The sequence below is a fragment of the Lactuca virosa genome, chromosome 1, assembly GCF_052849685.1.
Source record: "Lactuca virosa cultivar CGN04683 chromosome 1, Lactuca_virosa_CGN04683_v6, whole genome shotgun sequence".
Classification (NCBI taxonomy): Eukaryota; Viridiplantae; Streptophyta; class Magnoliopsida; order Asterales; family Asteraceae; genus Lactuca; species Lactuca virosa.
The window spans coordinates 312,907,372-312,922,120 of record NC_136426.1 but is presented as its reverse complement, the minus strand read 5'-3'; positions in this window follow the sequence as shown (position 1 = coordinate 312,922,120).

The window sequence follows — 14,749 nt, the reverse complement described above, 5'->3', positions numbered from 1 at the left end:
GCCCAAATGCAAATATCCCACCTGAGTACGCGGGGCTTACTCAGCTATACGTTAAGCGTACCGTTATTTGGCTTGTACGCTATGCGTACAAACTTGTTCACCCAACGTACTCATCCATTAAACCAAAATCTCCATTAAGCTCTAAATTCTGAAGCCTAGAAGTCCAAACCACACATCTGAGTTCAAACAAGTGTCTAGAAGCATAAAGTCACTGACTTCCTTACTTTGCATGCCCCAAAAGAACCCAACTTCAATATATAGCATTATGCTTTAACCAAATGGAACAATCTCATACATGGGGGATTCCAAACCCTAAAGGAGACAACTTTATGAATCTAGAACCTCAGAAACACCAAGAGTGGCAACTCATAGCTCCTGCAGTGGTACCAAACCACTAGATCTCATTCTTGGGGCCAAATGTAACGACCCAAAAATCAAGGGTAAAAAATTCATTTTTAATATAGTCAAAACATATATATCATTAAATCCAAACATTCGAAAAACGTTTCTAATCAAAACATTTATCATAGTTAATCCCAAAATCACATATTGCGGAAAACACGGGTGTGTGCGCTGCGATCAAGCAGGGCCCTTCCTTTCCAAACCGATGATACCTGAAATCATAAACAAAACTGTAAGCCCGAATCTTAGTGAGTTCCTCAGAGCATACCCCACATAATCCATATAACCACATAAACCATATCAATCACATAAGCCATGCATATAAACATATACGGATGCCATGGAAACCCTACACGGTCTTACACCAATGCCATGGGAACCCCCACATGGTCTTATCCCGGAATGCCATGGGAACCACCCAATTGTCACACCCCACTAAAGCGGAAACACAAGATATGGCAGCGATAAAGGTTTCATTGCAAAAGATAAAGATACATCACCATAGTAATAGTTAAAATTTTACAACCGATAATTTTAACAAAACAAAATACAAGTTTCCCAAAATAACATTGTTCAAAAGTTAACTTCACAAAATAACTTCCACACGATGCATCATGCTCTATGATGATGAATCTTTATATCCACTTACAAATTATTTCGTGAAAAAGCATGTAAAACGAGCGTCAACTATGAAAATAGTTGGTGAGTTCACATGTTTACTAAATCAAGGTTTGGTATAGAAGTTTCCATAAATAAAAGTACATTGCTATAATAAGAAACAAAGTCTGTTGCTATAATAATTAAACAAGTTTTATTGATACAATGAGTGTAAAAGTTTCGTTGCTAAAATGCGATGTAGGATTTGTATGTGCATCAAGTTTCCATTCATGAGTTCACAACCCAAACCTAATGACCGAATCGTGCCCTATTGACTACTATGTGTATCGCAAACATAGTGTATAAAATGGTAAAATGCACTCAAGCGAATCGTGCGAGTGAGGAGTTGTCTACCTCCTGATAACGCTATCAATAATAACCATAGGCTCAAAAGAGTTAATGAGTTGTGTCTAGAGATTCCAGGGACTTAACCGCGATACAGTCCTCATGAATTAAAGTAACATACACATACATACGAAATATAGCAACCAAGTTTCATACGAGTCAAAATAAATACAACGAACATAAAAAGTTTAGGACATGCTTTTCCAACCCAAAACATTTAAAAACCGAAAATAGGGGAGTGGTGAATACTCACAATGTTTCAAGTAGGTACAAGTGGTTCCTCGGAATACACCAACGCCTTACTACCGGGATCCTACTACATCAAACACACGCTAGTAAGTTTCTATGTCGAAATCTAATGCTAATATACTAAACTCTACATATAGAGAAATGCCAAATTTTTTGTTCTATTATTGGTTTTATATTAATTGGTTACAATTTTTCTGAAATGATGAAATTTTATAACTCATGTGACTAAGACAATTTTGGATATTAATTTTCCAGATTTTTGTAATATTAATTGAGGGTATTTCAATACATTTAAAGGTGTTTTAAGCTCCTAAAAATCTAAAATATTATCAAACAGTTTCCAAAAATTGTCAAACCTTGTATTTTCATTCTAAATATAGTAGAGGTCTTCCAAACATTTTTCCTTGAATTTTTGATGTGATTAACTATTTTTCCAAATTTTTAAGCTTTCATAACAATATAAATTCATGAAAAATAGCATCCAAAGAATAAACATTCCCAAACTTTTTATATTACTGCCATTAAACATACTTAAGCTGGGAAAGATTATATAAATGGATTTCTACACTGTTTAACCCAATTTTATAATTTTTGTGCATTTATTCTAATAAAAATGAAATAAATAGAAAACAGTTTCTAAAATTACCCAAACTTTTTCTATTACTGGTATTAAACATTATTAAGCTTGGAATAATATAAAAATGGATTTCTAAACTGTTTAACCCAATTTTATGATTTTTGTGCATTTTTTCTAATAAAAAAGGAAATAAATAGAAAACAGTTTTCAAAATTACCCAAACGTTTTCTATTACTGTTATTAAACATTATTAAGCTGAGAAAAATATAAAAACTGGATTTCTATACTGTTTAACCCAATTTTATGATTTTTGTGCATTTATTCTAATAAAAAACTAAAATTAATAGAAAACAGTTTCCAAAATTACCCAAACTTTTTCTAATACTGTTTTTAAATATTATTAAGCTGGGAAAAATATATAAATGGATTTCTAAATTGTTTAACCTAATTTTATGATTTTTGTGCATTTATTCTAATAAGAAATGGGTTTAAGTGTATTTAATATTGGGAAAAAATAAGAAAAATAGCATACAGGATAGAAAAATCATAAAAAAATTTATTTAGCATCCTAATATATTATAAGGTGTTCTGGTAAACTTTCATGAATTGTCGATGAATAGAACTATTTTTCCTGTTTTTAGTCCATTATAAATACAAAAATCAGGGAAAAATAGGAATGCATTATGAAAAATTCTGAAAATATTTTTCTAAATCTTTCGCCACTGGTAGGAGCTGCGAAAATTGTTAGATACCATTTTCACGTTGACTAAAGTGATTTTATGATTTATTGGGACTAAACAAAAAGAAAATCAAAAGTCATACTAAACCGTAACAAAAATAGATGAAACTTCATGAAACGTCATTATTCACCATAGGGGTCATCGACGAATTTATCTAGGATTTATAGACCTCAAAAAGTATTTTATATGATTTATGCCCTTATTTTCTTGTAACAATTTTAATAAATCAAGGAAATGATAAAAACTCTTGGGATTTTTCAAATCCTCATTATCTTACTGGGATTCTGAGGAAATTTTGTTTAGAATAGAAAAGGATTTTTATATTTTTTTATAAATAAAATCTTTTGCATGCACTATTAACAATGTACTTTGATCATCAAGCTCTTTAGCTTGGTGTTCATCACATGCATCACGGTTTGAAGACCATGCATGGACATATTTTGTTCATAGTGATGTTTTCAAAGGAAGTACTTGAATGCATAAGGTATATGAACCTTTAAAACTTGTAAAAATCCGTATTTTAGGGTTTGACATAGGTTTTGGTCCTTGGATTTCACCATTAAACAACATGCATGTTGTTCTTGGGTGAAACCCTACCACCATCATCATCAAACTTGACATTCATGGATATGTTCATGAATGTTCATAACGAATGGTGTAGAAGAATGAGAAGTGCAAGAAAAACCTTTAAAACAAGAAAGAAAAGTGAAGGAAGATGAAGGATTTTCGTGATTACCTTGAAGAACAACCTTAGAAGATGAAGATTTGAAGGTTGAGAGGTGTTCTTGGCTGGAGAATTTCGTGGGTTTGGAGAGAGGAAGAGAGAGTTTGAGTGTTGTATGGAGTGGAGTGTGAGAGAGAGTGTAGAGAGGGATGTGAAGTGTAAGAATGTGTTTAATGATTGAAGTTTTAGGGAAAAGAGAGTATGAGAGAGAGAGTGGACGAATTTTTATGAGTATAAGAGAGTTTCTCTCTCTCCTAATTCAAATTTATATAATTTCCCCTTAAATTTTTATAAAACCCCAATTTTTATAAAAAGGCTTCTTTATTTAATTCTTGATTTATTAAAAATCTTTGTTTTAACTAATATATTATGATTAATGTTTGATAATTAAATTTTTATGTCTTTGATAATATCTCATAAGTTAATTAAATTTGATATAATGAGGTTCATAATAAATCTTATAGAGTTTTTAGGTTTTAAAGTTTATAAATTTTGATTTTTGGGCTCTTTAGGGCTTTTGGAACTTTGTTAGATATTTACCATCATATTGAGATGAAATTAGAAGATTTTAATTTATTTTTAGGGGTTTATACTCTTTTTCAATTGTAACAAATGTTTGGAGTTCGTTCTAATTCGGGTATTGACATTTCCTACAGTAGCTAGACAACTTACTAGAATCGTAAGAGTCAAGTATATTAGTCCTAGATTTTAGTTGGATCCTAGTTTATACGAGATTTTCACCTAATTTATACTACTAGGCCATGGCATGTTGTGCATATACGGTTTATAAAAAGATGCATGAGTCCGAGAATGTCCTGAATTTGACAGTTGTCACAGTATCCCCCAATCAAAAAGAATTTCGTCCCGAAATTCATTATATGCCATCGTTTGTCATCGCATGGGAAAAGATGTGGATACTTTTCCTTCATGAAGCCTTCATGCTCCCAAGTGTACTCCAGCCCGCGTTTTGAGTTCCATCGAACTTTCACAATCGGAATCTTACTCCGCTTGAGTTGTTTCACCTCTCTATCAAGGATTTCTATCAGCTCCTCAACGAAATTTAGCTTATCATTGATCTTGATTTCCTCCAGAGGTACTATCAATGCTTCATCTGCTAAACATTTCTTAAGATTGGAGACGTGGAATGTGTCGTGAATGGCGCTTAACACTTAGGGTAATTGGAGTTTTCCCACTTCTTGATTGACTCAATCTTAGCTGGATCTACATGAATTCCTTTTTCAGGTACTTGTGATTCTTCATGCTTGACACAATGTTTAAACTTCTTCCTAGCTTTTCACCGTGCATGATAAGGGTTTCGTCATTACGGAGAGGTACCCTAATGACCTTCTCATAACAACCAATATCCACTCTATTCTTGGATAACCAATCCATTCCTACTATTACATCAAAACTACCTAGCTCTATAGGAATTAGGTCAATGCTAAAGAGTTTATCAGCTAAGTTCAGAGTACAGCCTGGAATTATTTCATTAGCCCTAATTTCATACCCAACAACAAGTTCAATAGCATAAGTATTCCTCATCTTTCTTGATTTCAAGTCAATTAATGGTCTAAATGCTAAAGAAACGAAACTCATATCTGCTCCCACATCGAATATTACTGATGCAAAATGATTGTTCAGGAGAAACGTACCTGTTATCACTTCAGGGTTCTGACGAGCTTCTTCTACACCAATCACAAAGGCTACACCTCTTGGTCGCCCACCTTGATTTCCTTGGAAATTTTGCCTAGCTTTGCCTTGTCCGTTGTTACCAGGCCCCCTGTTTAGTTTGGGACAAGCATTGCAGAGGTGATCAGTACTCCCGCACTCCTAACATGCCCTTTTTCATCCTTATTCAGCCTGCAATACTTGGCTATATGGCCCGTTCGATTACATTTTCGACACACTACACATGCTCCTTCATGATGGAACCTACACTTATCGCATTTTGGATGCGGCCCAATGTACTGCCTTCGTTCCTGAGTCCTCACTGGCTCTTGTTCATGTGTTCTCACCATGAAATTCTTTGTGGTTTTCTGGTTCCTCCCTGAACCACCATCATTTTTCTTTTCTCCTTGATTTTCTATCTTTCTCTTTTCACCAGAGCTTCCCTTTACCGAATTCTTAGTCCGAATCATGTCATTAGTCAATCGATTTGCCAAAGTCACTGCACTCTGAATGGTATTTGGGTTTGCTGAAGTAACCATTCCCCGAATCTCTTGTGCCAGACCCCAGATGTAGCGATCTATCTGTTTCTCCTCAGGAGTGACCATGTGAGGCACCAGCTTTGCAAGTTCATGGAATCGGACTGTGTACTTCTCTATCTGCGTTCCAACCATGGTATGATTCCAGAATTCAGATTCACGCTTCTGAATTTCATCCTTGGGACAATACTCCTCTATCAGCATCTTCTTCAAGTCTTCCCAAGTTAGTTGATATGTCGTTGTACGACCTCGGGTTTGCACTAGGGTATTCCACCAGATCAATGCCCTATCCTGGAGTAGACAAGTTGCATACTCCACTTTGTTGCGTTCGAGACATTCGCTAATGTGAAGGCCTGACTCCATGCTGTCAATCCATTTCAACAACCCGACCGCACCTTCTTTTCCATGGAATTCCTTAGGTTTACAGGCCATAAAGGACTTGTAGTTTCATTCTCTTTCATTGCTTCTCTGATTTCCTCCTCTACTTCCTTGGGTTGCATTAAGACCCACAATTACTTGAGTAACAATGTTTAGGATCGCTGCCATGAGTTGTTGTGCTACAATTTGAGCAACATCGGGTGTTTCGTTTTGTAGGCACAACGATTAGGCCTTCCTGACATGGTTCTAAGTCACAAGAGAAGGAAATACGTATAAATATATAAAATAATGTATAATATTTAGTTAACTACTATTTTGAAAACCATAAGTGTTGTCAAATTAATGGTTTGCATTATTACTATGCATATAGATTTGAGAAAGGAAAGAAAAAGAAAAATCTTTTTATTCAACCATTGACTAAATAAATTCTAGGATTTAATCTCATAGTAAAAGTTTTCAAACATAAAAATAAACTTTTTCATTACCATTTGAAATAGTTTTAAAACCAAAACAATACATCCATCCCAAAATAAAGTTTTAATGTTTATCCCAAAAGACACGCTACATGGGTTTTCATTACATGATACGATAAAAATACTAAAATCAGAACCAAATACGAATCGTTATCCCAACAAGAAACATCCACACCACAATCAGTAACAGCCCTCCAAACACATAACATGCGGTCATCGCACGACCTGCCACTCGTGTAGCAGCACTAGCAGTATCAGCAGCCTCCATCGAATGCTGAAACAGGATGTCCATCCCTGTCATCACTTCATCCAAAACCTCCTGATGCCCAACTATCACAGCAAGACTCTGTCGTAGGTTCGCTGCCATCCACTGCATTCTTCGGGACTCCTCCGGGGTCATACCTGCCTACCTGACAGGTATCCCTATGACTCGTTGTGGTAGGGGTGGTCTCGGTCCTACCATGTTGGGTCTCACCCTACTGGGTCCTGCTCCATCGAATGACATCCCCATGGGCCTAGAGACGTTCTTCCTAGCAGTGTGTCGGATACGAGGCCCAGAGGGTGGCGGCTGTGGTAACACCGATACAGGCGATGCCTCGCATTGCCGACTCGGGGCGCTGTCGCTGCTGATCTCCACCGAGTCTCCCGTGTCTTCCATGTCTTCTGAGGGGTCTTCTTCCACCGAGGCGGGGGGATCACGTCTAGGGATAACGGTGACATAGCCGAACTCATCAGCCGAGGGGGTAGCGCGAGAGAATGACGATGTCGACATAGTGGACTGAGACATAGTTTTAATGAGCTATGAAATAAATGGCAATGCATGCCTATAATATGTAATGCTTACACACACCAAAAATCACCTTTTTGAATTTTTGAAATAAAGTTTTCTCAAAATTTGGTTGAACATATTCCTATTATAATGAGCTCAAGCTTTGTATAAATCTTTCCTTAATTAAACATAGGTGACCAGGCTATGTTTAATTGAGGTCCAACTATACAACTCCCGACCTAATTATATTAGTAATATGTTTGATGTAAAAAGAATATTTATAAGTTTTGGTTATAGGTTGTGTTTTCTTAAAAGAAAACAGATGTTCTCTATAACTTTAGCTTTGATACCATTTCTGTCACACCCCGCTAAAGCGGAAACGCAAGATATGACAGCGATAAAGGTTTCATTGCAAAAGATAAAGATACATCACCATAGTAATAGTTAAAAGTTTACAACCCATAATTTAAACAAAACAAAATACCAGTTTCCCAAAATAAACTTCCACACGATGCAGCATGCTCTATGATGATGAATCTTTATATCCACTTACAAATTATTTCCTGAAAAAGCAGGTAAAACGAGCGTCAAATATGAAAATCGTTGGTGAGTTCACATGTTTACTAAATCAAGGTTTGGTATAGAAGTTTCCATAAATAAAAGTACATTGCTATAATAAGAAACAAAGTCCGTTTCTATAATAATTAAACAAGTTTTATTGATACAATGAGTGTAAAAGTTTCGTTGCTAAAATGCGATGTAGGATTCGTATGTGCATCAAGTTTCCATTCATGAGTTCACAACCCAAACCTAATGACCGAATCGTGCCCTATTGACTACTATGTGTATCGCAAACATAGTGTATAAAATGGTAAAATGCACTCAAGCGAATCGTGCGAGTGAGGAGTTGTCTACCTCCTGATAGCGCTATCCATAATAACCATAGGCTCAAAAGAGTTAATGAGTTGTGTCTAGAGATTCCAGGGACTTAACCACGATACAGTCCTCATGAATTAAAGTAACATACACATCCATACGAAATATAGCAACCAAGTTTCATACGAGTCAAATTAAATACAACGAACATAAAAAGTTTAGGACATGCTTTTCCACCCCAAAACATTTAAAAACTGAAAATAGGGGAGTGGTGAATACTCACAATGTTTCAAGTAGGTACAAGTGGTTCCTCGGAATACACCAACACCTTACTACCGGGATCCTACTACATCAAACACACGCTAGTGAGTTTCTAAGTCGAAATCTAATGCTAATATACTAAACTCTACATATAGAGAAATGCCAATTTTTTTGTTCTATTATTGTTTTTATATTAATTGGTTACAATTTTTCTGAAATGGTGAAATTTTATAACTCATGTGACTAAGACAATTTTGGATATTAATTTTCCAGATTTTTGTAATATTAATTGAGGGTATTTCAACACATTTAAAGGTGTTTTAAGCTCCTAAAAATCTAAAATATTATCAAACAGTTTCCAAAAATTGTCAAACCTTGTATTTTCATTCTAAATACAGTAGAGGTCTTCCAGAAATTTTCCCTTGAATTTTTGATGTGATTAACTATTTTTCCAAATTTTTAAGCCTTCATAACAATATAAATTCACGAAAAATAGCATCCAAAGGATAAAAATTCCCAAACTTTTTATAATACTGCCATTAGACATTCTTAAGCTGTGAAAAATTATAAAAATGGATTTATAAACTGTTTACCCTAATTTTATGATTTTTGTGCATTTATTCTAATAAAAATGAAATAAATAGAAAACAGTTTCCAAAATTACCCAAACCTTTTCTATTACTGGTATTAAACATTATTAAGCTGGGAAAAATATAAAAATGGATTTCTAAACTGTTTAACCCAATTTTATGATTTTTGTGCATTTATTCTAATAAAAAAAGAAAATAAATAGAAAACTGTTTCCAAAATTACCCAAACTTTTTGTATTACTGTTATTAAACATTATTAAGCTGAGAAAAATATAAAAAATGGATTTCTAAACTGGTTAACCAAATTTTATGATTTTTGTGCATTTATTCTAATAAAAAAAATGAAATAAATAGAAAACAGTTTCCAAAATTACCCAAACTTTTTATATTACTGTTATTAAACATTATTAAGCTGGGAAAAATATAAAAATGGATTTCTAAATTGTTTAACCTAATTTTATGATTTTTGTGCATTTATTCTAATAAGAAATGGGTTTAAGTGTATTTAATCTTGGGAAAATAGAAGAAAAATAGCATACAGGATAGAAAAATCATAAAAATTTTTATTTAGCATCCTAATGTATTATAAGGTGTTCCGGTAAATATTCATGAATTGGGGATGACTAGAACTGTTTTTCCTGTTTTTAGTCCATTATAAATACAAAAATCGGGGAAAAATAGGAATGCATTATGAAAAATTATGAAAATATTTTTCTCGATCTTTCGCCACTGGTAGGAGCTGCGAAAATTGTTAGTTACCATTTTCACGTTGACTAAAGTGATTTTATGATTTATTGGGACTAAACAAAAAGAAAATCAAAAGTCATACTAAACAGTAACAAAAATAGATGAAACTTCATGAGAGGTCATTATTCACCATGGGGGTCATCAACAAATTTATTTAGGATTTATAGACCTCAAAAAATATTTTATATGATTTATGCCCTTGTTTTCTTGTAACAATTTTAATAAATCAAGGAAATGATAAAAGCTCTTGGGATTTTTCAAATCCTCATATTATCTTACTGGGATTCTGAGGAAATTTTTTTTAGAACATAAAAGGATTTTTAGATTATTTATAAATAAAATCATTTACATGCACTATTAACAATGTACTTTGATCATCAAGCTCTTTAGCTTGGTGTTCATCACATGCATCACGGTTTAAAGACCATGCATGGACATATTTTGTTCATAGTGATGTTTTCAAAGGAAATACTTGAATGCATAAGGTATATTAACCTTTAAAACTTGTAAAAATCTGTATTTTAGGGTTTGACATAGGTTTTGGTCCTTGGATTTCACCATTAAACAACATGCATGTTGTTCTTGGGTGAAACCCTACCACCATCATCATCAAACTTGACATTCATGGATATGTTCATGAATGTTCATAACGAATGGTGTAGAAGAATGAGAAGTACAAGAAAAACCTTTAAAACAAGAAAGAAAAGTGAAGGAAGATGAGGGATTTTCGTGATTACCTTGAAGAACAACCTTAGAAGATGAAGATTTGAAGGTTGAGAGGTGTTCTTGGCTGGAGAATTTCGTGGGTTTGGAGAGAGGAAGAGAGAGTTTGAGTGTTGTATGGAGTGGAGTGTGAGAGAGAGTGTAGAGAGGGATGTGAAGTGTAAGAATGGGTTTAATGATTGAAGTTTTAGGGAAAAGAGAGTATGAGAGAGAGAGTGGACGAATTTTTATGAGTATAAGAGAGTTTCTCTCTCTCCTAATTTAAATTTATATAATTTCCCCATAAATTTTTATAAAACCCCAATTTTTTATAAAAAGGCTTCTTTATTTAATTCTTGATTTATTAAAAATCTTTGTTTTAACTAATAAATTATGATTAATGTTTGATAATTAAATTTTTATGTCTTTGATAATATCTCATAACTTAATTATTTAAATTTGATATAATGAGGTTCATAACAAATCTTATAGAGTTTTTAGGTTTTAAAGTTTATAAATTTTGATTTTTGGGCTCTTTAGGGCTTTTGGAACTTTGTTAGATATTTATCATCATATTGAGATGAAATTAGAAGATTTTAATTTATTTTTAGGGTTTTATACTCTTTTTCAATTGTAACAAATGTTTGGAGTTCGTTCTAATTCGGGTATTGGCATTTCCTATAGTAGCTAGACAACTTACTAGAATCGTAAGAGTCAAGTATATTAGTCCAAGATTTTAGTTGGATCCTAGTTTATACGTGATTTTGACCTAATTTATACTACTAGGCCATGACATGTTGTGCATATACGGTTTATAAAAAGATGCATGAGTTCGAGAATGTCCTGAATTTGACAGTTGTCACACCAATGGTCTGACATCCAACTGCCTTGGGAACCCCCTGGGGTCTTCCATGCAAGTATCACGTAATCAACTAGCATACCACATATCACAAAGACAACTAGCATATCACATAACTAAAAGGAAATCTCATACACGTCATATAAGTCATACATAAAATCATATAAGGATGCCATGGAAACACTCCAAGGTCTTACACCAATGCCATGGGCACCCCCACATGGTCTTAGCCTGGAATGCCATGGGAACCCCCACATGGTCTGATATCCAATTGCCTCGGGAACCCCCCGAGGTCTTCCATGCAAGTATCGCAGAGACAGCTAGCATATCACATATCACATAAACAACTAGTATAACACATATCACATAATCGGCCATGGGAACCCCCACATGGTCTTCGCATAAATACATAACATATTGACAGCATATTCACAAGTAACCACTACATGCAAGAGTCACGAAGACATCTGACATACTACATATAACTAATTACCATGGGAACCCCTACATGGTCTTATCATGAAGACATAATGTATCGATAGCACACTCACAATAATCATCACAACCAAATACATGGGCCAACCTTGGTGCCTTCGACCTATTGGTATGGTGAGGAGACTCACCTCGAATACAGAAGCTTCCCGAATGAAATCCTTAGTTGATGCCCTGCCGGCTTCCCGAGCTGTAACTACCAAACAATTTACCCAATAAGCAATTGGGTTCCATGCTATAACCCTTAATCTATACATGGGGTAAAATGACTATTCTACCCCTAGCCCAGTATGATCCAAAACTAAGGCCTAAGCCCAAAACAAAATCCCAACACTATAATGTCCATAAATCCATCAATGGCCCAATTTTCCAAATTGGGCCTAAACCCCTTACGGGCCTTATCCTAAGCCCATAATCTCTTTCATTATAATTTGGTTTACTTCAAGCTCCCCTTGGGACTAACTTGTCCAAAGTCAAAGGTCAAACTCAAAGTCAAAGTCAACGCTCCGAGTTGACTTAACTCGTCGAGTTACCTATCAACTCGTCGAGTCCACCCTAAAGTCAGAATCACGATATTGCGATCCAAACTCGTCGAGTTTTCCTACAACTCATTGAGTTCCTCCCTTCTCCAACAGGATTGGGATAACCCCAACCCAACTCGTCGAGTTCACCTATGAACTCGTCTAGTTCTTCAGTCTGCCAACCCACTTAATGCATTAAGCCCTTTTTCTTGAATCCAAAGGTTCCAAACCTCAGATCCCTATCCATAGAGATGCCTAGAAGGGTAAAGTTTCCAACATTATCCCCAAGGATCATCTAATAAGCTCTAAACCCAAACCCTAGTTCCCTTAAGGAGGGTCTTGACCTATTAAGCCCATAAACTCTCTCTCTAATATCCCAAAACACAGATTTGAGGTCCTAAGGTGGTTTAATCACGTAAACTTTCCAACTTTACGTCCATGCATGCTTGTAACACTCTCTAAGTTCCATTTTTGGCTTCATAATCGACATATTTCATGATTATGACATGGAGGCTATTAAAGTTTGCAACTTTAATCCTCTAGAGGTCATGTAAGGGCCAGATCTACATTCTCAACCCTTGGAAACCGCTTTTGTTTGGACACTCAAGTCAATGTCCCAAAACCAAGACAAAACTACAAGAGATGAGATCTACTAAGCTACATGTCAAGGTTATGACTTTATACCTCAAATATGCAACCTTTGATGTAGAGTGTCTAGATCCAAGATCACTCCTCCAAGCTTTCTACTTCTCTCTTCAAGAATTCCTTCAAGAATCACTCTAAAACTCTCAAAACTAAATAAACAAGGAGGGAGACTGTGCTAGGGTTTTCTCTGGGCAAGGAGGCTGGTAAAGAGGCCAGCCCTAGAAGTAAAGTCCTTTAAATAGGGTACAATGCCCGAAAAATTAGGGTTTCCATTTCCAGCGCCAACTCGTCGAGTTGGGGCTCGCCAAGTCATCGAGTAGATCCTCCAATCCACGTGGCTGGAAAGCTTTCTACTCGATTAGTTGGAGCCTCCCAACTCGTCGAGTTCCTTGCAATACTTCAAAATAAATTCATACCCTTTGGTCTAAAAATTCTAACTAAATACCCGAGCAACCAAGATACGTTATCTAACTCCAACGGGGTCCAAAACCAAACTCCTCGAGGTTTCGAAGCCTGATAACACCCAGCCCTTTAATCACCAATTTAAAATGGGAACAATTCGAAACAGAATATTATAACTCTCCCCCAGTTGAATTATATTTCATCCACGAAATCCGTTCTTACCTTCCCCAGCACATCCAATATTCGGATCAATATCTCCACAACCCAGGAATAATTATAGCCTTCCCAAGGCAACTGAAACCAACCCTATAAGGACTCACCACACCTGAAAGAACAAACCTTAGACCCTTACAGGAAAACACCTCTATCCTCCCGTTACTCGAATTCCACATTGCCCTGGTTTCCCAACTGATCGCCCCCGATGATACAACCCAATGACAATTCTTGACGAAAACAACCAATCATAACGCGTCCATCGCCAACGGCTTATCCAGGTTCACTGAAACCATTCAAGAAATGGTTCTTCAAGCCCTGTGAAGAACGAACCCTTAATCTTTTGAATAAAACTCAATCCTTTCTCTCCTAGATTCCAAAACCTACAGTCTCAATTGTCTGACTCCCTGTCAGATCTTTCACACCCAACCGACACCATGCCAAACTTGTAGAGATTCGAACCAACAAACGTTTCAAAACAAATAAGGTTACTGGCCATATACAGCTACCGAACACTCATACTCGGCAGAAGACTCGGATAATCCTTCGAGTAAAAGGTTCACCCATGCAATGGTTAGAATCAGACGGGAGCTGTGCAACAGGGTCTAATCAGCCACTCTGAGATTACTTAACCCAAATTCAAACAACTTAGCATATACCCCGAATGACAAGCAACTCGACACACGGACCCCAAATCACTGAAACCACTCCAACTCATCTTGCTGCCACATATATGTTTTCCTTAAAAACAACTGCGACCTCCCTGGTCCCAACTTTTCTGCCAACTGTCCGGAACACCGCACACCTACCCGATTGCTGAGCCAAAATACACACACATAACAGCCTCGTGTGCCTTCCGAAAAGAATTCCGACTAGAAAGACTTGATCAAAAACACCTTGCTACCAAAACTTCTGCTAAAGGA